Source organism: Protopterus annectens, chromosome 14.part0 (genome assembly GCF_019279795.1).
Source record: "Protopterus annectens isolate FY-2018-M chromosome 14.part0, PAN1.0, whole genome shotgun sequence".
Lineage (NCBI taxonomy): Eukaryota > Metazoa > Chordata > Ceratodontiformes > Protopteridae > Protopterus > Protopterus annectens.
The window spans coordinates 819051020-819077476 of record NC_056748.1 but is presented as its reverse complement, the minus strand read 5'-3'; the positions used below and the strand labels follow the sequence as shown (position 1 = coordinate 819077476).

The window sequence follows — 26457 nt, the reverse complement described above, 5'->3', positions numbered from 1 at the left end:
AAGACAAGATGAAATACTGGTCAGGGAGGCTGCCAAGAGACCTACAGCAACACTGAAGGAGCTGCAGGAATTTCTGGCAAGTACTGGTTGTGTACTTCATGTGACAACAATCTCTTTTTTCTCCATATGTCTGGACTATGGGGTAGGATTGCAAGAAGGAAGCCTTTTCTTACACAGAAAAAACATCCAGTCCTAGATAAAATTTGGAAAACAATAAACCAAGTCTCCCAAAACCATGTGGGAAAATGTGTTATGGTCTGATGAGAACAAAGTTGAACTTTTGGGCCACATTTCCAAAAGGTACGTTTGGTGCAAAAACAACACTTTGCATCACCAAAAGAACACCATCCCCATGGTGAAGTATGGTGGTGGCAGTATCATGCTTTGGGGTTGCTTTTCGTTAGCTGGAACTGGGGCTTTAGTTACGGTGGAGGGAATTATGAACAGTTCCAAATACCAGTCACTTTTGGCCCAAAACCTTCAGGCGTCTGCTAGAAAGCTGAAAATGAAGAGGAATTTCACCTTTCAACATGACAATGACCTCAAGCATACACCCAGATCAACAAATGAATGGCTTCACCATAAGGAAATTAAAGTTTTGGAATGGCCCAGCCAGAGCCCAGACCTAAATCCAATAGAAAATATGTGGGGTGACCTGAAAAGGGCTGTGCATAACAGATGCCCTCGCAATCTGACAGATTTGGAGCACTTTTGCAAGGAAGAGTAGGCAAATACTGCCATGTTAAGATGTGCCACGCTGATAAACTCTACCCAAGAACACTGAATGCTGTAATTAAATCAAAAGGTGCTTCAACAAAGTATTAGTTTAAGGGTGTGCACACACAACAAAGTATTAGTTTAAGGGTGTGCACACTTATGCAACCAGTGTATTGTACGTTTTTTTTATTTTTTATATTTTTTCCCCTAACAGATTTGTTTGTTTTTCAATTGAACTGTACAGGTTATAGGTCACATTAAAGGTGGGAAAAGTTTTGAAATAATTTATTGTGGTCTCATTTTTTTGTATCACAAAACCTGGCATTTTAACAAAGGTGTGTAAACTGTTTATATCCACTGTATAATTTTCGTATCCAACATTGTCTTTTCTGCCTGCCTCAATCTTTGGGTCAGAGTCCCCCCGCTATTTAACTGGGAGGGCCTATGACAGAACATTTCACAATACAGAGGAGCCAAAGACTGATCTGGATCTGGACTGGATGTTCGACTTGTAATGAGTAGTGAAAGTATGGATAACAGTCTATGTCACCACTGCAGAGATATTATCCAAAGAACTACGACCAAAAAAATGCCATACAAGTACCGCCCTGGTAGAGTGGCCTTAGGTTTATAAGGAAATGAAATACCATTTTTTTTTTTTTTTTTTTTTGCATAAACGATATACAATTGGAAAGCCAGCCAGACAAGGTAACCTTAAAAACTGGTTCTCCAAGTTTTTCCATAGAAAAGGCAAAAAGTTGATTGGATTTCCCAAAATGTTTGTTTTTTCCAAGTAAAATCTTAACTTGCGATGTTCATCTAGACAACAAAACATGCGCTCTCCTTTATTAACGAACTTAGGGAAGAAAACAAGTAACTCTATAGACTGATTTAAAGAATATTCAGAGTCCATCTTAGGAAGAAAAGTTGGATTGGTTCTCAAGTAAACCCTATCCTTGTAAAAGATAAGACATGGAGGGTCTATATCAGTTTGTCGCACTGCAATTGCAATGAACACCAGCTCGTTGACCCTCACTCATTCAGTGAAAATCCTTTCAGTAAATACTTGCCCTACAGCACACCTTTGTCCTTTTCTCCACTGTAGTGCAATCTCGGAGTTGGTATATATATAGTTGGGGGAGTGTGGGGGCTGAAGCCCCACACTTGGATGGGTTCGATTTGCACAGCTGTTGGTCCATTGTGCTGTAGGGCAAGTATCTTCTTACCCCCGATAAATTCAGTGAATCACTGAAATGATTTTCGCTGAATGAGAGTCGATGATCCAGTGCTCGCTGCAATTGCATTGTGACAAACTAATAAAGACCTGATATGGAGGAGAGCAGGATAAAGCCTGCAACTCAAACTTATGGCTGAAGTAACAGCTACCAGACAATTTTTCAGGATAGAAACATGAGGTCTGTAGTAGCTGCTGGCTCGAAAGGAGGTTTTGTCAAGGACTGAAAAAGGAAAGGTAAATCCCAAGAAGGATCTGGATACTGGAGGCCTAAGCAAAAATGTGCCTTGAAAAATGCTTTAAAAAGCTTCAAAGATACAACAACAGTATACCTATGACCTATTTATAAATTAGAAATGGCTGCCATTGGGACGTCAACAGTACAATAATTCCACAGTGTAAAAGTTCCAGAAGAGAATCCAAAATTGAATGAAGAGAGATCCAATTCCTTGAAAATGGCCCAGATAGTAAAATGTTTCCATTTTGCTGGCATAAATTTTCTAGTAGATGCTTTCTGGCATGAGGAAAGAATATGAAGCACTCGTTTAGAAAGCCTGGGATATCTGGCTATCAGTGGAACTGGAGAAACCAAGCAGCTAGTTTGAGGGATTTCAGATTCAGGTGAGGTTACCCCAAAGAGAGATCCAATCTGGAGCTGGGTCCGGAACCCAAGTTGGGTGAAGGAGAGGGCACAGGAAGGGAAAATCAAACCTGTCTGGGTCAGAATGGGGTAATGAGGATCAAAGTTACTCTGTAACAGTCGGCTTTCTGCAAAAACTGGACCATCAAGGAAGTTGGAGGGTAGAATAAGTGTACAGGAGGCCAGTGGGCCAAGCATGATGGAGAGCAAAAGAAAGAAAAAAAAAAGGCATGGTTGGCCTAGTGATGGAAGATTCAAGTTCCCACTGCTGAACTGAGGAATCAATCGTGAGGTATCAAAGTGTTTCTGCTTAGAGTGTCTGCTAGAATGCTGGATTTTCCCGATAACTGTGTTGCTATCAGAAAATGTTGTGAGGACACTGCCCATTGCCAAACCCTCAAAGCATCTTGATATAAGGGGTGTGATCAGGTACCCCCCTTTTTTCAAGTACTAAATCACTCAGTGCTGTCAGAGTGAATCATAATAGACCTTTGGGAATGCAGTCCTGAAAGGCCTGCAATGCTAGAACTGCCCTCATTGCCAAAACACTGATGTGTAATTGGGCCTCTGATTAAGAACAGGTACCTTGGGACAGTTCTCGCTTTGATAATGCCCTCACCCCCACCTCAGAAGGGAAGTGTCCATGGTCACCATGGCTTTGGGCAGGGGAAGCACAAAGAAACAGCTTGGAGAAACAAGATAGGAGGGAGTCCACCAATGGACATGTTGACAAGTGACTTAGGTTAGGCAGTTTGGAAAGCTCATTAGATGGGAGTAAATGGACCACTGAACTTACAGGGTCCACTAAAGGTTTCTCTTGAAATATCCTGCCAGAGGAACAAGACAAATGGCCATTGCCATATGACCAAGAAGACACTGAATGAGAAGAGAAGGAGACCATGGATGCAACAATATATGGTTAGCTATAGTTTGTAGAGACAACAGCCTAGATGGAGGTAGCATTACTATTTGCTTGATAGAGTCAAGATGGCATCTGATAAACTATAGGCTTTATACAGACTCTGATTTGCACTTCTTGTGGTTGTCTGATTCTCAAACACAAGCACTACTGAGGTAATAAGACTCTCACTGGGGGAAGAAGTAACTGGGGAGGCCCTGGGTTTGATGCTCAATGGTGCATTATGTCCTGAGACCACTTCATGACAAACCAGGGCCCAAGAAAGATATTAGGACCATAAAGGATCCGTCAAAGCATAAGTGGAACAGTTTCAGTATGAGAAAAAACGTTATGTACTCACCATAAATTACAGTTGTGTACACTTACCATAAATGTAGATGTTCGAGTGTATTCACTGTTGCAGTCATTATATTTGGGTAATCTGCTGGCAGGTTGCCCTCAGTCAGCCTGATTAACAAAGTCTTGGGTCCTGCGTCAGTTGCTGTCCCTTATTCCATGACGCCAGGTCGTCAGGGGTATGAAACATGCAGCCGACGCCATTATAACAGTTTTTCTTGCCCCAGATGTCAGGTGCCCCCCAAATGGGAAGCAAATAAAATTAAAAAAACAAAAAAATATACCTCCAATCCCTAAAGCAAATACACCAAAAGGGCTTTTAAGCACAGTGAAAGAAAGTACAGGTATAGCCAAAGAAAAATAGAGGGCTGGAGGGAGGGTAACCAGGACTGCAACAGTGAATACACTCAAACATCTACATTTATGGTAAGTATACACAACTGTACTATGTTCTTCGTGTTTCACTGTTGCAGTCATTACATTTGGGTAGACTCCCAAAGCTATGGTTGGCTGGAGGGAATTATACAGCATTAGGACCAGCTATAAGGCCCTGCAGGACAACAGTGGCAAAGCCAGCTCTGGATTTAGAGAAAAGTGGTAAATGGTAATGTTTGGTGAACGTATGAACTGAGCTCCAGGTAGCAGCTTCTAGAATGTCCCTGGTAGGAACACCTCTGAGAAAGGCTGTAGAAGTAGATGCAGCCCTGGTGGAATGGGATCTGATCCCCTGGGGAATAGTTTTTCCATAGTGCATATAGCAGAAATGAATACAATGGCTTATCCATTTGGAAATGGTTTGCTTTGAAATAACCTTTCCCTTTGCCCCTGCAGCAAATGCCACCAGCAGTTGTTCAGATTTTCTTTGAGATTTTGTCCTGTTTAAGTAAAATCTCAGTTGTCTGTGTACATCCAATGAATGCAGAATTTGCTCCCCCTTGTTCTGTGGATTGGGAAAGAAATTTGGCAAATGTATGGTCTGAAGAGCCACACTGGATAACACCTTAGGCATGAAGGATGGATTGGTCCTGAGAGATACCCTGTCCGCATGAAAAATTATGAAAGGCTCCACTGCCATAAGAGCCTGTAATTCGGAAATCCTTCTAGCTGAAGCGACTGCTAAAAGGAAAGCTGTTTTCTAGGAGAGAAATTTTAAGTCTGCAGTAGCAGCTGGCTCGAAAGGAGGGAAAGTGAGCTTTTCCAATACAAAATTGAGGTCCCAGGCAGGGGTTGGTGCTCTCCTGGTCGTTTTTGGACCCTCTGAGATACTGCTTTAGCAGAGGATGAGAGTAGAGGGAAGGTTCTGTGTTGTAATGAGCTGAAATGGCTGAGGCATGGATTTTTATGGAAGAAAAGGACAGGCCCTTGTGAAGCATCTCAGTGAAGTATTGTAAAATCTGAGGAATGTTGGGCACTGCTGTGCTTATCCCTTGAGATTGATTCCAGGCACAGAATCTTTTCCATTTATCAGCATAAGATTTTCTAGTACTAGGCCTTCTCGCCTCCAAAATGACATCCATCACAGGTTTGCTGAGGGATGCTAAGGGTGAATTTAGCTGATTTTCCACGCTACAAGATTCAAAGTTTGGAGCTGAGTGTGCAGAATTTGGTTGTTCTGCTGAGACAGTAAGGTGTCTGAGGCAGCTGCCACGATGGAAGGTGTGACACATTGCGCAAGAGTGGATACCAGTGTTGGTGAGGCTAGTCTGGAGCAATCAAAATAACTTTTGCTTTGTCCTGTTTGACTTTTATTAGAACTTTGGAGAGCAGAGGCAGAGGGGGAAAGGCATAGACTGATAGGTTTTTCCAGGTGAAGGATACAGCGTCCACTTTCCAGGCTTTTTTGTGATGAGTTCTTGTGCAAAATTTGTCCAACTGATAGTTCTGGGGTGAGGCAAAAAGATCTATGTCTGGGCTCCCCATTTGCATGTCAACATGTTGAAAATCCATGGTTCCAGTTCCCATTCGTGTGGGTCCAAGAGATTTCTGATAAGTTCGTCTGCCAGAGTATTCAGCTTTCTGGCAGGAATTGAGCTTGTAGTTGTACTTGATAGGTCAAGGCCGTGTTCCACAATGCCATGGCTAGTCTGCAAAGGGGGTAGGAGTGTGTACCCCCCTGCTTGTTTCTGTACCACATAACCGTGGTGTTGTCTGTCATTATCATTAATTGCCCTGGATGAAGGTAGTCCTTGAAGGCTGTCAGTGCATTCTGTACAGCTAGCATTTCTTTTTGATTGATATGAAGGTGCATTTGATTTGGGCTCCATTTGCCCTGAATGCACGTCCCTGCCAGATGTGCCCCCAAGCACAGTCTGATGCGTCTGTAGTTAGGGTTTGGGTGGCAGGGGGTGGTGTGAATGGCAGTCCCTTGTTTTGGTGGCAGTTCTCTGCCCACCATAGGAAAAAGAATTTATGTACCTACCATAACGTTCCATGTTAGTTGTCTTCATCTCGCCTTCCTTCTTCCTGTTTGGGTTTGGAGCCTTTCCTTGGCTCCGACTCGGCCATCTTCTATAGCTCGAAAGCTGTTTACTGGCTTGAGGCTGCCCCTTATCCCAGCATGCCCAGCGTCAGCTACCCAGATCTCGTTGTGATAGCGCACACTGGACATAAGTAGAGTTACCAGTTCCTAAAAAATGGTTGTCCTATACACCTAAACAAGGAAGGAGTTATAAATTACCTGGCATGTGAAGTAATAAAAGATGCTCAGCCAGTGAAAACCAAGGGGAACTCCTAACAATCCTCTAGGAAGGGGGAAGGAGGAAGGAGGGAGAGACACAAGAAGGAAGGTGAGATGAAGACAACTAACATGGAAAGTTATGGTAGGTACATAACTTCTTTATGTTAAGTTGTCCATCTCACCTTTGTTCTTGCTGTTTGGGACAGCGTCCCTAGCACCTAAAATCCCAGGTGGCTCATTGGAACAAACTCTTCAGAACAGTAGAACCAAAAGAAGCTCTACTCCGGGAGACCATATCTACCTTGTAATGAGAGATAAAAGTGTGGGGGTTTGCCCAAGTGGCAGCTGCACAGATTGATTATATGGGCAACCTAGACTGAAAAGCTACAGAGGTAGCTAATGCTCTAGTGGAATGACCTTTTAGTTTAGCTGGTAGCTCTTTATTTTGTAACTGATAAATAAAGGCAATAGTATCAGATAACCATCTGGATAAGGTCACTTTAGAAACTGGAAGGCCTTGTTTGTTGAAAGCATAAGAAAGAAATAACTGGTCTGACTTTCTTAGTTCCTTAGTTCTATGGAGGCAAAAACGCAATTGTCTGTGTACATCCAATTGGTGGAGCTTGTATTCTGCCTTGTTGTTGTGATTAGGAAAGAAATCTGGGAGGTCTATGGAAAGATTTAAATTGTTCTCTGAGCAGACCTTAGGAATAAAGGATGGATTGGTCCTCAGAGAAACTCTATCCTTGTGAAACACCAGGTAAGGAGGAGGAACAGATAGTGCTTGACGTTCTGAGACACGTCTAGCTAAAGTGATAACAACCAGAAAAAATGACTTCCAAGAAAGACATTTTAAAGAGCATGATGCTGCCGGTTCAAAGGGAGGTAAAATTAAGGAAGCTAAAACTAAATTGAGATCCCAAGGAGGGGGAGGATCTCTAACTGGGGGTCTAAGAAGAGATGTTCCTTTCATAAAGGCCTTGCAGAGCTTATGAGACATTATGCTAGAATTAAACATACCAATATGAAAATTAGAAATGGCAGCTAGTTGTACTCTAATGGTAGCGGAAGCCGCACCAGACTGAAAAAGCTGTGCTAGAAATTCAAGAATTTCATAGACTGGGGCTGAGAAAGGATCAAAATTTCTAGATTCTGCCCAGTAAGAAAACCGTTTCCATTTACTAGCATACATTTTCCTCGCAGTAGACTTATGTGAGGAAACAATAATATTACGGACTGCTGGGGAGATATTGGAAAGCCTGGCTGAGGTTGGAAGTAGAGTAACCAAGCTGTGAGCTGGAGAGTTTGAAGGGACTGGTGCAACCCACCTGACTGGTGAATCAGAAGATCTGGAACTGGGTCCAGAATCCACGGCTGATCAAGAAGGTGGAGGTGTAGGAATGGGAACCATATTTGTTGAGGCCAATATGGGGCAATGAGGATCATTTTGCAACCCAACGATTTTGCTTTCTGTATGAGACTTGGAATTAGGGGAAAAGGGGGAAAAGCGTAAAGGAGTCCATGAGGCCAAACGTGGACTAGAGCATCTTTGGGTATATGACCTGGAAGAGGAAGTAGGGAGAAGTAGCTGATGTATTTGTTGCTGAGAGGAGTGGCAAATAGGTCGCAGCAAGGTTGTCCCCATTTGTGGAAGATAAGATCCGCAACTTCCTGATTCAGAGACCACTCATGAGGCATGAGGATAGCTCTGCTGAGCCTGTCCACTATAATGTTGAATTTCCCAGGGATATGCGTTGCTGTCGGAAACCATTGGGAGGAAATTGCCCATTGCCACAGTCTGAGTACTTCTCGACACAAGGGGTAAGACCTGGTACCGCCCTGTTTGTTGATGTACCACACCACTGACATGTTGTCCATTTGAATTGCAATGGTCCCGGAAGGAAGAGAGTCTTGAAGGGCTTGCAACGCTAGGAGAACCGCTCTCATTTCTAGGACATTGATATGCAGATGGTATTTGTGAAGTTGCCAAGTGCCTTGGACTGTCCTGCCTAGATAATGCCCCCTCCACCCTATCAGGGAGGCATCCATGGTCACTGTGGCTACTGGAGAGGGTTGTATGAAAGGTCTGCCCTGAATTACTAGTGGGGAGACCATCCACCAAGAAAGGTGCCTTTTGCATTTTTCTGTGATCAGGATCATGTGAGCCATGGTAGGTCCTGGAAAGACCACTGAGTGAAAATAAGCCACTAAAGGATTCTCATGTGGAAACACGCTAATGGGACAAGAAGAATGGCAGCTGCCATGGAGCCTAGAGCTTGGAGGACATGCCTGACTTGAATCCTTTTGCTCTGCATTAGAATTAACACTTGTTGATGAATAGTGGAAACTCTTTCTTGTAGTAATCTTGCAAACATTTCTTTTGTGTTTAATTCTGCTCCTATGTATGTGATAGACTGACAGGGTAACAAGGCAGATTTTTCGAAATTTACTGTAATGCCTAGTTGAGTGCATGATGTGATTGTATAATCCCGTGCCTCTAAGAGTTGACGCCTGGTGGTAGCAGTCAGGAGCCAGTCGTCTGAATAGGGAAACACCTGGAATCCTTGATGCCTCAGGTGAGCCGTGACTACTGCCACACACTTGGTGAACACCCTGAGGGCTGAGGTGAGACCAAAGGGCAGAGCTCTGAACTGGTAATGACTGGCCCCTACCCGGAAGCAAAGAAATCTCCTGGAGTGTCTGTCCATCTTGATATGGTAGTACATGTCCTGAAGATCTGTCGAGTACATCCAATTGTCCTGACCCAGAAAAGGGAAAATGGACTGCAGTGTCACCATCTGGAAATTTTCTTTTTGCACAGATTTGTTCAATCTGCCGAGATCCAGTATTGGTCTCCAGTCCCCTGTCTTTTTTGTTACTAAAAAGAATCTTGAGTAAGTTCCGGATCCTAGTTGGTCTGCGGGGACTTCTTGAATGGCTCTTTTTTCTAGCAGTCTTGAAACTTCTGAGACTGCTTGATCCCTTAGATTGAGTGGGACATCTGGGATGGGCTTTTCTGATTCTATGGGGGATTGATGGAAGGGAATTTTGTAACCTCTGGATATGATGGATAGTACCCATCTGTCTCTTGTTATATTTTGCCAGGCTTTTGGGTACAGCGAAAGTCTTCCCCCGACTGCCTCCAGAGGGGAGCAGTCGGGCAACCCTTCAGGGATGCTGGAAGGATTTGGCAGAGAAGGTTTCTCTGTCACCCTGGTTTTGCAGTCCCCCTCTGCCACGAGGGCGGTGTCTGTTATTGTTGTTTCCCCCTCTGCCCCTGGGGGAAAAATCACCACGTGTGTCAGGCAAGGGTCCCTGGGATTTTCGGAACCACATCTTTCCGCTCTTCTGACCCTTGGGATAAGGTCTGAAAGGAGTGGAAAAATGGACTTCCACGGCAGAGAGAGAGTCTTGCCTTCCTGCTCACACCTGGTCAACGTGTCTTTCACCTGAGGGCCAATGAGAAAAGACCCTTCAAAGGGAGTATTGGTAAAGGACGCTCAATAGGGTTCCGCAAACTGACACAGTCGCATCCAAGCATGTCTCCTGAGAGCCACACCTGTCCCAGCGGCTCTGCTCGCTCCATCGGCTGCATAGGAAATCAGCCTCATGGAGGAGTTGACTATGGAATTAAGAGTCGCAAGCTGAGAAGCTAATTTGGCTGGTGCTCCCTCAGCTGTAGGATCTTGAAGGTTATCTCCAAGCTCTTTCAGGAGATCCCTTTGAAGACGTGTAAACTGGCATAGATAATTCAAGGACCTCATTGAAAAGGTCACTGAAGCAAACATTCGCTTTCCATATCTGTCCATCATCCGAGACTCTTTGTTCGGAGGATGAACAGATGAAGAGGTTTCTGCTAACTCTTTCTTGGTGGCTGCTGCTACTACCATGGCATCAACAGGCACACCTTTGGAGGGGAAATGCTTGTCCTGGGGGGCTGTAATAAATTTGTTTGGTCTCCTCGGAGTAGGTTCCACAGAATCTGGAGCTGACCAGGCCTTTCGAGCCACTACAGACATGAGTGGATCGAAAGGAGGAGATACCCAGGAGGTGGAAGGCCGGGAACCAAATGCGTCCAGGTATACAGATTCATCCTCAGTAGGGGCTAGGGAAGTCCAGTCCCTCCTCTGTCTAAGCATTTCAAGGATGTCCGAAAAGGAAACATCTTCAGAGGGAGACCTTGGGGACCCTGTCGATTCATCCATGTCTGTATCTGAAGTAACAGACTCAGGGGAGTCTATGTGCTTCCTCTTGCAGTTCTTCTTCTGGGTAGGCTCCTCCGAGTGATCAGTGGAGGCTTTGGAAGAAGAGGGATCACCCAATAGGGTGTCCTGGGGCATACGTTCCCTACGCTTGGGGTCTGGAGGAGGAGTAGAGGTTGGAACAGACACCACTGGGGGGAGGAGCCGATGGAGCTGGCAGTAGAGCTGTTTCAGGGACAGCACACTCCACATGACCTCGAAGGCATCCCGACCTCTAGGCAAAGAAAGCTCCGGCTCCGAAGAAACAGGAATCTTTCTCCGCGTTGAGGGCGACGGCTCCGAGGCCGATGTTGGAGCCGAGCTCACCTGCACCGAAGCTCCGAGGGGGAGAACAAGGCTGGACAAGGGTCCGTTGCCAATCTCCCCCTCAGAGTCGACGAGACAGCCTCAGCGCCCAGATCCCTCGATAGAAGGTACAATCGAGGTAATCGGAGCCGACGTCGGAACCGAAGGAGAGATGATGATCGGCGCCGACGGTTCTACTACCTGCAGATCCATGGTCTCTGGCTCCGAGCTAAATGTAGCTGGAGGAGGAACAGAAATAGAGGCGGTTGGGGCCGATAACTGTTGAGGTGGGCTGGACAGAATTTTTGCCAGTGCCTGTGACTTAAGCAACCTACTTACTACTCTCTCCACATCATGATCCGATAATCTAGAGGATCGAGAGGAGTGGGAAGAATGATGGCTATGTTCAATCTGTAACAAAGGTGACTAAGGTGCCGAGTGGATGGACTCCAAGGACGGAGACCTCGGTCTCTTATGGCTCCGAGACGGTTCCGAAATACCAGATGGAGCCAATGGAGGAGTTGTCTTGTCGGTACCAGCTGGCACTGACATACTTGGTTGGTCAAGTAAAGGAGTCGGCTCCGAATGTGGAGCCGACGGCTTGAGAGACTTAGGGGATTTTGCTGGCTGAGTACTTTTAGCCGGAGAATCCTGAAGCTTCAATAATCCCCGAAGGATTAATTTGTTTTGCGCGCCTGCAGGACCCTTGGACTAAAAGCGTGACATATAGAACAGGAGTCCTGCAGGTGAACAGCGCCCAAACAATATACATAGCTGGTGTGCCCATCTGTCACAGACATTTTCTGACAGCATGAGTCACACTTTTTGAAGCCAGATACCTTGGTATCTTTAGACATTATAGTAACAACAACCACAACAATAATAAAAAGCTATACTACAATAAACAGAAACAAATGGACTTTTTTTTTTTCCTTCTTTTTTTTTTAAAAGTTAAGGAACAGAAGGAAAGCCTCTAATTTAAATGGCTATTGGGGGGGGGGGGCTCTCTAATTTAAATGAGTTCAAGGGAACAGAAGGCCTGTGAGTTATGGAGCGACGGCCAACAAAGCTAAAAAAGACAAGAAAGCGATACAGGATAAAGGAATATTATCTAGACAAAAAATATACAAACAACGCAGAAATAAAATAAAAAACACACCAAACAGCCAGTAAGTAGCAGCAATTCTCCTTATATTTCCAAGACCTGGTACCTCGCATCTATTCAATGGGTCACAATACATTACAAAAAATAACAGTCTTTATATACAAATCAATTATAACAGTTATTCAATTAATTAAACAGTTAACCTCAAAAATGGAGGGAAAAAGCTTTTAAGTTGTTATTTTAAATAACTTATATATTTTTTCTTATCATACATACCCCAATATATTAACTTAATCCCAAAATTACTAAAAACTTTGTTATTAAATATTATATATCTCTCATGATATAATATAATTTCTTATAATGTGAATTATGAACTACAAAATGCAATGAAATATTAACATGCAAAATGAACATTATTATTGCATTGTAACAATTTGAATAATAAATTAATTAATTCTTCAAATGCCTAATTCTAAATTCAAGCCAAAAGGCTTTAATGTATTAAACTTCAGAATCATCCTAGTTTCAAGTTCTAACAATTTATCACAAATATTATCACCCTTAATGCAATGAGGTTTGCCTAATATACTGAATTTTAAACAATCAGATTTTCCCTCATGTGTCTCACAAAATGCTTCATAACGGACTGAATACACTTGAGTTCCTAATGTCCCTTAAATGTTCTAAGATTCTCAGTCTTACCATTCTTTTAGTTTGCCCAATGTACCACATATTATGACAACTACACTAATATATAAACAACACCACTAGATCTGCAGTTAAAGTAATGCATGGGGTTATGGTTAACATTATTAATGGATCTGATGTTAATAATTCTGTCACAAATACTACAAGAATTACATCTAAAAGAACCAACTTTGGAGGCATAATCCATTCTTTTTGTACAAAGGTTATTATTTAATATTTCTTTTAAGTTCTTTCCTTTTTTATATGAAAATATGATTTTCGTGGAAAAGGCTTACCTATGAGCTCATCTTCACTAACCAAGTACCAAAATTTTTAATTAGGGAAACAAATGTATCAGAAAAAGCGTATATTTTGTTACAAAAAATATATTTTCAACATCATCATCATCTTTCTCAACCATCCCTGAAAATTGTCTATATGGCTTCCTAAAGCTTCCATGTTTGTTCAAAATACCATTCATATGATCCAATAGTAATTTTTCATCATAGCCCCTGTTATTCAATCTCAAAAATACCTCTTTTAACTCATAGTTTAATTCAGATAACATACTGGTATGTTGGTGTATTCTTTTGAATTCACCATAGGGCAAAGCTTTAAGTAAATGAGGAGGATGCATGCTAGAGGCATGCAAAAACATGTTTGCTGAGGTATCCTTTCTATAGGGTCTGTACTCAATCTTATTATTACTTATAAATAAAGTTAAGTCCAAAAAATTAATCTGATTCCGATTGACCTCATAAGAAAAGGACAGACCATGTTCATTATCATTCAATTCTTCAAAGAATTCACAAAACTCATAAATATCCCCTTTGCATATGAATATCAGGTCATCAATGAACCGTTTATACAAGATAACCTTATTATGAAAGAATATACTGGGATAAATAAACTTTTTCTCAAAAAAATCCATGTATATTACGGCATAACTGGGAGCATAGGCAGCTCCCATTGCCGTTCCTTTTTTTTGTAAAAAATATTCACCATTAAATGTGAAATAATTATGGGTCAAACAAAATTCTAGAAGTGAGATCAAAAAATTAGTTTTGGGACCTTCACCTAACATATTGGAAATTGCATCAAGTCCCCATCTAATGCTGATGTTAGTGTATAATGATTTAACGTCAATAGTCACCCAATAATAGTCACTGTCCCATGTTATCTTCTGTACTTCATTTATTAACTCCTGGGTGTTACTGATATGAGCACTAACCCTCCTGATGTAAATTTTTAGTTGTGAATCTAGGAAAACATTAACGTTTTCCAAGAAAGATCCAATCCCCGACACTGTTCCACCCATACTATATGCCTTACCCAAGGTACATAAGGATCTTAACAAGCCTCCTGGTAGGCCTATAGTGTCACATTTAATGGTGAATATTTTTTACAAAAAAAAGGAACGGCAATGGGAGCTGCCTATGCTCCCAGTTATGCCGTAATATACATGGATTTTTTTGAGAAAAAGTTTATTTATCCCAGTATATTCTTTCATAATAAGGTTATCTTGTATAAACGGTTCATTGATGACCTGATATTCATATGCAAAGGGGATATTTATGAGTTTTGTGAATTCTTTGAAGAATTGAATGATAATGAACATGGTCTGTCCTTTTCTTATGAGGTCAATCGGAATCAGATTAATTTTTTGGACTTAACTTTATTTATAAGTAATAATAAGATTGAGTACAGACCCTATAGAAAGGATACCTCAGCAAACATGTTTTTGCATGCCTCTAGCATGCATCCTCCTCATTTACTTAAAGCTTTGCCCTATGGTGAATTCAAAAGAATACACCAACATACCAGTATGTTATCTGAATTAAACTATGAGTTAAAAGAGGTATTTTTGAGATTGAATAACAGGGGCTATGATGAAAAATTACTATTGGATCATATGAATGGTATTTTGAACAAACATGGAAGCTTTAGGAAGCCATATAGACAATTTTCAGGGATGGTTGAGAAAGATGATGATGATGTTGAAAATATATTTTTTGTAACAAAATATACGGCTTTTTCTGATACATTTGTTTCCCTAATTAAAAAATTTTGGTACTTGGTTAGTGAAGATGAGCTCATAGGTAAGCTTTTTCCACGTAAAATCATATTTTCATATAAAAAAGGAAAGAACTTAAAAGAAATATTAAATAATAACCTTTGTACAAAAAGAATGGATTATGCCTCCAAAGTTGGTTCTTTTAGATGTAATTCTTGTAGTATTTGTGACAGAATTATTAACATCAGATCCATTAATAATGTTAACCATAACCCCATGCATTACTTTAACTGCAGATCTAGTGGTGTTGTTTATATATTAGGGTGTAGTTGTCATAATATGTGGTACATTGGGCAAACTAAAAGAATGGTAAGACTGAGAATCTTAGAACATTTAAGGGACATTAGGAACTCAAGTGTATTCAGTCCGGTTGCGAAGCATTTTTGTGAGACACATGAGGGAAAATCTGATTGTTTAAAATTCAGTATATTAGGCAAACCTCATTGCATTAAGGGTGATAATATTTGTGATAAATTGTTAGAACTTGAAACTAGGATGATTCTGAAGTTTAATACATTAAAGCCTTTTGGCTTGAATTTAGAATTAGGCATTTGAAGAATTAATTAATTTATTATTCAAATTGTTACAATGCAATAATAATGTTCATTTTGCATGTTAATATTTCATTGCATTTTGTAGTTCATAATTCACATTATAAGAAATTATATTATATCATGAGAGATATATAATATTTAATAACAAAGTTTTTAGTAATTTTGGGATTAAGTTAATATATTGGGGTATGTATGATAAGAAAAAATATATAAGTTATTTAAAATAACAACTTAAAAGCTTTTTCCCTCCATTTTTGAGGTTAACTGTTTAATTAATTGAATAACTGTTATAATTGATTTGTATATAAAGACTGTTATTTTTTGTAATGTATTGTGACCCATTGAAGGCGAGATGCCGAGGTACCAGGTCTTGGAAATATAAGGAGAATTGCTGCTACTTACTGGCTGTTTGGTGTGTTTTTTATTTAAAAAATATACAAATACTTGACAAACTTCCAAGAATAAACAACAATATATTAATAGAAAAAAACTATACTAAGCCTGAGCCAGTAAGGAAGCAACCTCGCAGCTGAAGCAGCAAACAAGATCTGGGTAGCTGACGCTGGGCATGCTGGGATAAGGGGTAGCCTCGAGCCAGTAAACAGCTCTCGAGCTATAGAAGATGGCCGACTCGGAGCCGAGGATCGGCTCCGAACCCAAACCGCAAGAACGAAGGCGAGATGGACAACTTAACATCTCTAGTTGCAGGCAAGGTATGATAGGAATCATTGTTTCCAGGCTGTGACAATGCTGACTTCATAGAGTTTTTAAGTACCACTGAAGTTTCCTCATATGCAGTCTTGCATATGGAATTAGAAGAATGCAGGTGGCCATGAACCCCAAGGCTTGCAGTATTTGCCTTGCAGAAAGCAGGGTTTTTTGTGGCCACCTGTTTGAAGTAAGTCACCAAATGAATTTGCTTTTCTGGCGTAAGGAAAGCCATCTGGGCAGTTGTATTCAAGCTTGCACCCAGGAATGGAATTTTTTGAGAGGGTACCAGTTGTGATTTCTTTTTGTTTATAGTGTACCCTAGGCAAGTTAGAACCCTTTTTTTACAAATGCCAGATGGTTTAGAAGAGTGTCCTTGTTTTCTGCCTGAATTAAGCAATCATCCAGGTATGGATATATCTGAATATTTCTTTGCCTGCAAAATGCAATTACTGGAGCCAGGCACTTTGTAAAGACCCTGGGCGCAGTAGATAAGCCAAGGGCAATGCAGAGAACTGGTAATGCAAGTAGCCTGCTTTGAAGCAGAGGTATCTTCTGCAAGATTCCCTGACTGGGTTATGCAGGTAAGCCTCTTTTAAATCTAGAGTTGCCAACCAGGCATCTTTGCCTAGCATATGAAGTAACTGGTGAAGAGTCAGCATCTTGAATTTTGGAATGTCCAGAAAGGTGCTTAGAGTAGATAAGTCCAGGATTGAACGCCATGATTTGTCTTTTCTGGGTACCAGGAAAAGTCTTGAATAGAAACCTTGTCCCTTTTCCTCTTCTGGTACTGGCTGAATAGCCCCCATGCTCATGAGGGAAAGTACTTGTTTCTGGGCCTCTGCCCACTGATTTTGGGGTAGGTCTGACCATCCATTTGGACTTGGCAACGTGTGGAAATGAAATCTGTATCCCTGGGATACTATATTTAAAACCCATTTGTCCTGGGTTATAAGCTGCCAGTTTCTTGCATGAAGAGCCAGTTTCCCCCCAAAGGGGCGGCTAAAAGGTAAGTGCTTGGTAAGTGTAAAGGGAAGTCATTGAGATTGCTTACCATAGGGAGGTGTCTTATTGTTTCCAAATTTGGAAGAGGAGGCACCCCATTGTTTTGTTTTGAAAGCCCCTTTTGACAGAAAACTGAAGCCTTTGGAATGTCTGGGTTTGACTTGAGTGGCTCTCGAAGGAACTGGAAAGGACCAGTTCTTAGTAGGCCAGTGCATACTAAATCCTGGAGGTTACACTTGTAAGAAATATTTCACAGTTTGCAAAGATTTAGCTTTATCTTCCATCTTTTTTAAAACTTCTTCAGCCTTATTATCAAAGAGACGGTCCTGTTGTAAAGGAGCATCCAACAATTTTGCTTTAACATGATCAGGCAGATTTTGCTATTTGAGTAAAGCATGCCTTCTTAGCACATACCCAGTTACAGCAGCCCTGCAAGAGGCCTTCAAAGAATCAAAACCACATTGCAAAGTATGTTTTCTAATTTGTTCACTTGAATGCAATAAATCCTGTAAATCTTTGTTTTCCACACAGTCAGAAATTAACATCATTTTCTGTTTAAGCAGTCCCATGATATGCTGTTGATATTTTAGCATATGAAATTGACAGTTTAAAGCCCTGATTGCCAAGGCTGCAGAAGTGTAAACCTTCTTACCCCACCTATCCAGCGCCCTGGAATCTCTATCAGAAGGGGTAGGATTTTTAGCTGTAGAAGCCTAAATGCCCTTGGGACCCTGAAAAATGGTTTCAGGATCTGCAACAGGATTTTTGAAAAGGAATTTGTGGGAGTCAGGGACCCTGTAGTATCTGTCTGGCTTACAAGGATCCGGAGGCAGAGAATCAGGAGCCATACTAGATTCTGAAAAAACATCATCAACAATGTCTAGAACAGGAGGTATAGCCAAAGGCCTATGCTGAGTAAGAAGACGAAAATCCCCAAGTCTCTTTTTAGATTCAGAGAAATCCTGACTTTCCCAGTGGAAATGTTCCCTTAACGTATGTAAAGTTTCCCCAAAAGAAAAATCCTCAGGGGGAGAAGCAGAAGGAATGGGATCTTCTGCATCAGAGTCCTCATAAGTAGGTATAGACAATTCCTGCTCATTAGAAGAGTCAGAAGAAATAGAATCCTGTTCAGAAGAATCATAATCAATGCCTTGCCTAGGCCTCTTAGACATAGGGGCCTGCACATGTGGCCCAGGGCGTCCGTTTTTTAGGCATAGGTCGAGATTTTGGTCTTAGTTTTGAAGATGGCATCGGTCTAATATACAAATCTGTAGGCCTGAAAACACCCTCAGAAGCCGGTGCCTACGCAGTGGCTCTGGACCCATCCAAGGTAGAGACATCTGTGGGTTCCATAACTGAAGCATCTCACGTCATACCGGACTCCGAATGGGTTTCAGTAGAGGCCTGCGAATCAGAAGCAGCAGGTATCAGGGACTGCGAAAGCGCATCACTGAGGACCGGCGAACTGGCGACTGGCTTAGGAGAAGCACTGTCGGCAGTTTTGGACCTCAATGGCCTGTCTCTGTTTTTTCTTTTAGTTTTTTAGGTATTCCCGTAGTCGGATTGCTAACCGACGACATTTCTGGATAATAAGAGCGTGAGTCAAAATATTTAGAAGCAAAAATGTACCGACGTTTGATAGTGCGTTGATTAAATAAAGCACAAAACCGACAGCAAGGTACATTATGGTCAGGGCCTACGCAAGGAATACAGTACAAATGAAAATCCTTATGAGGTATTTGCTTACCACAAGTAATGCAATTATGAACTTTTACTGACATCGGTAAGGAGCAAGAAAACGTTTACCCAATGGGGTACTTAGCTTTTTAGTTGAAGACTTCGGATCTGAAACTCGAAAATGAAAATTTCAGGAGATGGTCGACTGGCACTTGGGAACTGCTTCTGCTTCAGGCACCGTGTGGCAAGAAAGACTGATGTAATGGCGTCGGGTGCATGTTTTATACCCCTGACGACCTGACGTTGTGGAAGAAGGGACAGCAACCGATGCAGGACACAAGACTTTGTTAATCAGGCCGACTGAGGGCAACCTGCCAGCAGATTACCCAAATGCAATGACTGCAACAGTGAAACACGAAGAACATCGTTTCATGTTTGTTGTCCATCTCTCCTTCATTCTTACTGGCTGGGTTTGGAACCGATCCTCGGTTCCGACTTGGCCACATACTAAAGCTAGAGGACTTCCAATGGCTTGTGACTGGGCCGTATATCCCTATTCCATCATGCTCTAGTGAAGCTCCCCAGATCTTGTTTGCTGATAACAAAAGGAACCTAAGGTACCATTAATACATATTACGAAGACCATGAAGAAGGTCAAAGATACACTTGCCAGAGAAAGAACCTCTTTGTCCTCTTTTGTCCTCCAGGAGCCAAAGTCGGGGGTAGGAGGGTGGGGTGTAAGAATGAAGGTGAGATGGACAACAAACATGGAACATTATGTTAAGTACATAACTTCTTTATGTTATGTTGTCCAATCTCATCTTCATTCTTACTGGTTGGGACAGCGTCCCAAGCACCATATTTCCTGGGTGGCTCACGGGAGTATATTCTTCAGGACAGTGGACCCAAAGGAGGCCCTGTCCCTGGATGCCAAATCTACTTTGTAATGAGTGATATAGGTATGAAGCATTGCCCAAGTCACAGCAGCACAAATGCTATCATGTGGTAGTCTAGCTCTACAGGCAGAACAGGTTGCCATGGCTCTTGTAGAATGAGCTTTGACTTTAAAGGGGAGAACCTTGTTACTGGATTCATATGTAAAAGTGATGCAATCTGAGAGTCATTTTGAAAGAGTGACCTTAGATATAGGAGCACCTTTCTTTGCTTCTGAAAATGACACAAATAACTGATCAGATTTCCTGAAGTCCTTTGTTCTATTTAAGAAGAAGCGTAATTGTCTATGAACATCCAGTTGGTGAAGTTTATATTGTGCCTTGTTGCCAGGATTTGGAAAGAAAACTGGTAACTCTATAGACTGATTTAAGTTAGACTCCGAACATACTTTTGGCAGGAAGGATGGATTTGTTTGAAGGGATACTCTATCTTTATGAAAAAACATATATTGGTGGCTTGACTGACAAAGCTTGCAGTTCTGAAACTCTTCTGGCAGAAGTGATGGCAATCAAGATACTTGTTTTCCACGTTAAACGCTTTAGATCACACGATGACACAGGTTGAAGGGGGGGGGGTCAAAAAGGACAGAATAAAGTTTAGGTCTCATGGTGGTAGGGGTGTTTTAATGGGTGATCTTAACAAGTTAGTACCCTTCAGGAAGGCTTTGCATGGTTTGTGGGACATCAAGTTAGGGACAAAATCGCTTATATGGAAATTAGATATTGCTGCTAACTGTACACGAATGGTAGCTGCAGCTGCGTCTTCATTACATAGTTTTGCCAGAAATTTGACGATAGAACTTATAGGAGCAGAGAAGGGATCAATGTGTCCTGTCAATGACCAGGAAGAAAACCTCTTCTATTTATTGATATATCATTTTCTTGTTGATGCTTTATGAGAAGAGATCAAGATATGCTTGACCAAATGAGGGAGGTTAGGAAAACTGGCTATATTTGGAATTGGAGCAGCCAAGCTGTCAGTTTGAGGGTTTGAAGACAAGGGTGGAGCGTTCCAAACGTATGAGTCAGAAGGTCTGGAACTGGGCCCAGAACCCACAGCTCCTCTTGAAGGTGAGGCCAAAGGAAGAGGAACCAATCTGACAAGGCCAATATAGGGCAATGAGAATTAGCTTGCTTCCCAATGAGTTGGCTTTCTGAAGAACCTTGGGTATCAGTGGAAAGGGAGGAAAGGCATAATAAAGTCCCGGGGGCTAATCGTGTACAAGTGCATCCCTTGGTGACTCCCCAGGAGGACTAGGGCAAAATAGCTGCTGCATTTGGCATTCATGGAAGTGGCAAAAAGGTCGCAGCAAGGCTGGCCCCATTTGTGGATGATTCTCTCCACTACTTCTTGTTTTAGGGACCACTTGTGAGGCATGAGAATTACTCTGCTGAGTTTGTCTGCTATCACTTTGGATCTCCGCAGGATGTGAGTCGCTATTAAAAAGCGTTGGAGGAGATCGCCCACTGCCATAATTTGAGGTCCTCTTGACAAAGTGGGTAAGACCTGGTCCCTCCTTGTTTATGTACCAGACAACCGACATACTGTCTCTCTGTACTGCAATTGTTCCAAGTGGAACAGAGTCCTGGAGTGCCTGTAACGTCAGAAGCACCACCCTCATCTCTAGGATACTGATGTTCAAGTGGGCCTCGTGATCCTGCCAAATGCCTTGAACTGTCCTGCCCAGATAATGCCTCCCCCACCCTATCTGGGAGGCATCCGTGGTCACTGTGGCCACTGGCTGAGGAGGAAGAAATGGCTGACCTGATATTATGTGACTGGAGTGAAGCCACCAGTGAAGGTCCTTCTTGCAGGACACTGTTAGCAGAATCTGGTGAGACATGGGTAATTTTATAGATCTGCTCCTATAAACATGATACGTTGTGATGCCAACAAGGCAGATTTTTTGCAATTCCCAGGTGAGAGTAGAGAGAGAGAGAGAGAGAGACTGGTGTCTCTTGATTCTAGTAGTAGATGCTTCGTGGTGGCAGTTAGGAGCCAGTTATTTAGATACGGAAACACTCAGAATCTTAGACGCCTCAGGTAAACTGTGATTACTGCCGTGGACTTGGTGAACACTCTGGGGGTTGTAGTGAGACCAAAGGGCAGAACTTGAAACTGGTAATGATGGACTCCCAGCTGGAAGCGCAGATGACTCCTGGATGGCCTGTCCATCTTTATGTGGTAGTACGCATCCTGGAGGTCTACAGAGAACATCCAATTGTCTTTTCCCAAAAATGGAAGAATTGACTGCAGTGTTACCATCAGGAACTTGGTCTTTTTTACTGATTCGTTTAATGTGCTGCGAACCAAAACTGGTCTCCAGTCCCCTGTTCTTTTTGACAATAAAAAAGAATCTTGAGTAAGTTCCGGATCCTATTTGATCTGTGGAGACTCTTTGGATGACTCTTTTGCCTAGCAACTTTTGAATTTCTAGAGCTGCTTCATCCCTCTGACCGGGTGAAACATCCAGGGTTTTCTTTATATTTAGAAGAGGAAAAGAAAAAGATATGGCGTATCCTCTGGATATGATACTGTGTACCCATTTCTCTTTTGCTCTTTACAGCCAGGCTTCTAGGTACAAAGATAAGCGATCCCCGACTGCCTCCAGAGTTCGACAGACGGGCCTCCCTTCAGGAGTGCTGAAATGGCCGACCACGGAAAGAATCTCTGTCACCCTGGTTTTGCGGACCACCTCTGCCACACGGACTGTGTTTTAAATTTGTACTTCCCCCTCTGCCCCTAGGGGAAGAGACACCACATGTGTCCTGAAAAACTCTCTGGGATTTACGGAACCACATCTTCCCGTCTTTCTAGCCTTCTGCATAAGATCAGGAAGGTATGGAAAAATGGACTCCTACGGTAGAGTGAAAGTCTTTCCTTCTTGTTCACACCTGGCTAGCGCCTCCTTAACTTCTGGCTCGAACAAGGATGAGCCATCAAATAGGGTATTAGGAAGGAAAGATTTGAAAGGTTCCACAAAGTCGGATAAGCGCATCCATGAATGTCTCCTTAGGGAAATTCCTGAACCCGCTGCTCTGCTCACTCCATCTGCTGCATAAGAAATGAGCCTCATGGAGTAGTTGACCACAGAATTTAAGGTGGAGAGCTGAGAGGAAGCCTTGTCTGCTACCCCTGCGGCTACTGTACCTTGGATAGCATCTCCTAGCTCCTTTAGGAGATCTCTTTGTAGCCCTGTAAAATGCATCAGATAGTTTAGCGATCGGAGTGCAAGAGTTGCTGATGCAAACGTGCGCTTCTCGTATCTGTCCATCGTAAGAGACTCCTTGTTTAGTGCATGGACAGATGAGGATGTTTTAGAAACTTCCTTTTTGGTGGCTGCTGCCACCATTATAGCATCTACAGGGACGCCCTTAGTCAGGAATCCTTAATCTGAAGGCGCTATAATGAACTTATTTGGCCTCCTAGGGACAGGCTCCACTGCATCTGGAGACTCCCACGCTTTTCAACTAACAAGTTCCATACCTTTGTCAAAGGCAGAGACACCTAGTGGCTGAAGGGCGAGACCTAAAGGTAAACAGACTCCTCATCAGAAGGATTGATGGGCTTCCAGCCGCCCCTCTGCTTAAGGATTTTTAGGATATCTGCGAAAGAGACATCCTCAGAGGGTGATCGTGGGGACCCTTCCGACTCATCGAGGTCAGTGTCCGAGGTGAATGACTCATCTGAGGAGTCCAAATGTCTTCTCTTGCAGAGTTTCTTATGCAGGACCTCTTCAGAAGGGTATTCTGGAGAGGTTTCGGAAGAGAGGGGTTCACCCGATGGGGTACCCTGAGGCTTAGGGTCTCCACTGTTCTGTGGAAGGTGTGGTGCAGAGACGGATGCCAGGGCCTTAGGGGGAGGAATGTCGGAGCCTTTGAGTGGAGCTGTCTCACGAGACAGTACCCTCCTCATCAACTCGAAAGCCCGCCTTCCTGATCCAAAGACATATCCTGCTCCGAAGAGTCAGAAGAAACCCTGGAACCAAGGGGGTGAGCTCCGAAGCCGATGTAGGAGCCAAGCTCATCTGCGCCTAAGCCCAGAGAGGCAGGGTCGGATCCGACTACTGTCCGATCCGACTCCCCTCCCTGGACCCGACTGGACAGCTTTGACTCCTAGACTCGTCAGACAGAACCAAGGATGTCAGAGCAGATGTCGGTTCTAAAGGTACAAGGATGGTTCATGGCACCGATGGTTCCACAACAATCTGTTCCAAGCATCCCAGCTCCGAGGTCCCGGGTCGGCTTGGAGGAGGAATCAATGTTGGTGGGATGGCATTGGCTGGCACCAAATCCCTGTGGGTTGGAGCCGAGAGGAGTTTAGACATCGCCGGTGACTTTAGAAGCCTATGTACCACCCTGTCCACATCATCATCAGAAAGACTCCTGGAGGACTTAAGAGGACAGGGCAGCAGACGTTACTGACTGTAAAATAGGTGATCTCAAAACAGGAGTAACCGGCTCCAATTCTGGAGACCAGCTCCTGAGTTCAAACTCCATTGGCACCGATAAAGCTGGAGCCAGTGAGGCAGATTTTGTCAGTTCCGAAGTAGTTGGAGCCGGAGATGCAATTTTTCTTAACTTTTTACAAGGATCCAAATGTCCTGAAGAAGGGGAAGAACTTTTTGGTAGACTTGTCTGATTTGCATGAAGGAGATTTCAATGATCCTGAAGTGCAAGACATTCTTCTAGATCTTCTTGGAAGGGGGACTTCAACAAACCTCTCACAATTAGTTTATTTTTATGCTCTAACAGCACTCTAGAGCTAAAAGAGTGACAGATCGAGCACGACTCCTGAAGATGTACTACTCTCAAGCAGTAAAAACATAAGGTATGGGAGTCTGTGATATACATCTTCTGACTGCATCCAGTACACTTTTTGAAGCCTGAAGGCAGGCTTAGTTTCTTTATGCTCCTTGCACATGCTTCAATGACAGAGTACACACACACACACACACACACACACACACAAGAGCAAACAAAAAACTGCTACAACATCTAATTAACACACTGAATAACTTATATGTGAAACAAACTTTTTTTTTTAAATGCAGGAAATTTAGCAAGGAGAAGTTAAGCAGCCCTCTAACTAAAATGGGCCACGGAAGCCCTCTAGCTTAAATGGGCTAACACTTCTAAATTTCTTTTTTAATTAGTAGGAAGAAAAAATATTAATGATAAATCATAACATGATGCTCTCTAAGTAAAATGGGCAGCGGAACCCTTTAACATAAACAGGCTAACACTCTTTGTCTTCAAGTAATTGGGAAAAAAACTATTAATAATAAGCAACAAAAGCAGCAATGAATGTTGCTAAGAAACTACAAAAAGCACAAGAAGTAAACACTATTTTTAAGCTGAACAGGAAATATTTTTAACAACAAAAGGATAACAAAGGTGAAAAAATGTTCATCAGCCAGAGCTAAGATGGAAGCCTCCAATCTGTTTAGTGGCAAATGAGACCTGAAGAGCTTCACTAGAGCATGATGGGATAGGGATACAGCCATGAGCCAGTGGAAGTCCTTGAGCTTTAGTATGTGGCCGAGTCAGAACCACGGCTCGGTTCCGAACCCAACCAGTAAGAATGAAGGTGAGATAGGACAACATAACATCTATCCTTTCTATACAACACAGAATGCAGACACCAAAGCTAAAAAGATCCGAAAAACCAGAGGGATCCCATGAACCATCTGCCAGCTCAGTCAGATCCAACACTGTGACCAGAGCCAAAGTATCTCAGCAAGAAGCACTGAGGAGCAGCAACAACTCCAAACACCTTAAGGTTGAAATCGATCGCCAGCTGTCCACTCTGATTTCACAGCTCAAGAAAGCACTCAGTTCCAAGGAAATCTGAGTCAAGTGCATCAAGGAATAATTCAGAGCCGATGGTGTCCAGATGACATTGTGCCATGCATGAGCTCTTGAAAGGAGAAATGGTTAAGAAAGATGTTGAAAATGAAGGACTGACAAATAGCAAAACCTTTGTAGTTATGCTCTGCACCACAGCAAAAATGACACTTTAGTCAATGATCTCTGAATAATTTGCCTTCCACAGTGACACTTTCTTGGATGACATGTACAAAAATTAAAAGTAGCAACTAGAAAAGAAAGCATCTCCAATGAGGTGTTTACCTGCCAATGGCTCACACACAGCAGATGAAGCAAATTCTGCTTTCAGGCTGGCAGCAAAAAAGTTCATTTTTAGGGATGATTAAGGTGACAGCATTGTTCAGCTGGTGGTAGGGTCTATATAAACATTTTGTGTGCTGCATGCAAATTTTCTTGTTTTTTATGTATGAATGGGAATGAATTTTCATAACTGATGGCATGGGTAGGATAAAATACATGATGACTTTGCCAGAATGATAAAGAATATCTGAACTTCATCTTAGGCTCATCTTTTACCAAATCCTTTATCAGTGTCCACTGCAAGGATAAACACACACAAACACGGGAAAACTTTCACCCAAACATGAGATGCCCAAATGTGAGACCATTATGAAAAGTCTGTTGCAAGGTGCTGTTACCTGATGGCAACAAACGGATCTGTCCTACCTGTTGCAAAATCTTATCTTAAACTAAGATGTCTGCTTCTTGGTGAACACCAGCTTGCAAAAACTC

General features: G+C 42.6%; 1 protein-coding gene across 2 annotated transcripts in view; it reads right to left on the bottom strand.

Moving 5' to 3' along the window:
- NT5C2 (5'-nucleotidase, cytosolic II) overlaps positions 1 to 26457 on the bottom strand; it is a 2665542-nt gene that overhangs the window by 718649 nt on the left and 1920436 nt on the right. The gene's annotated exons all lie outside the window — the stretch shown is intronic.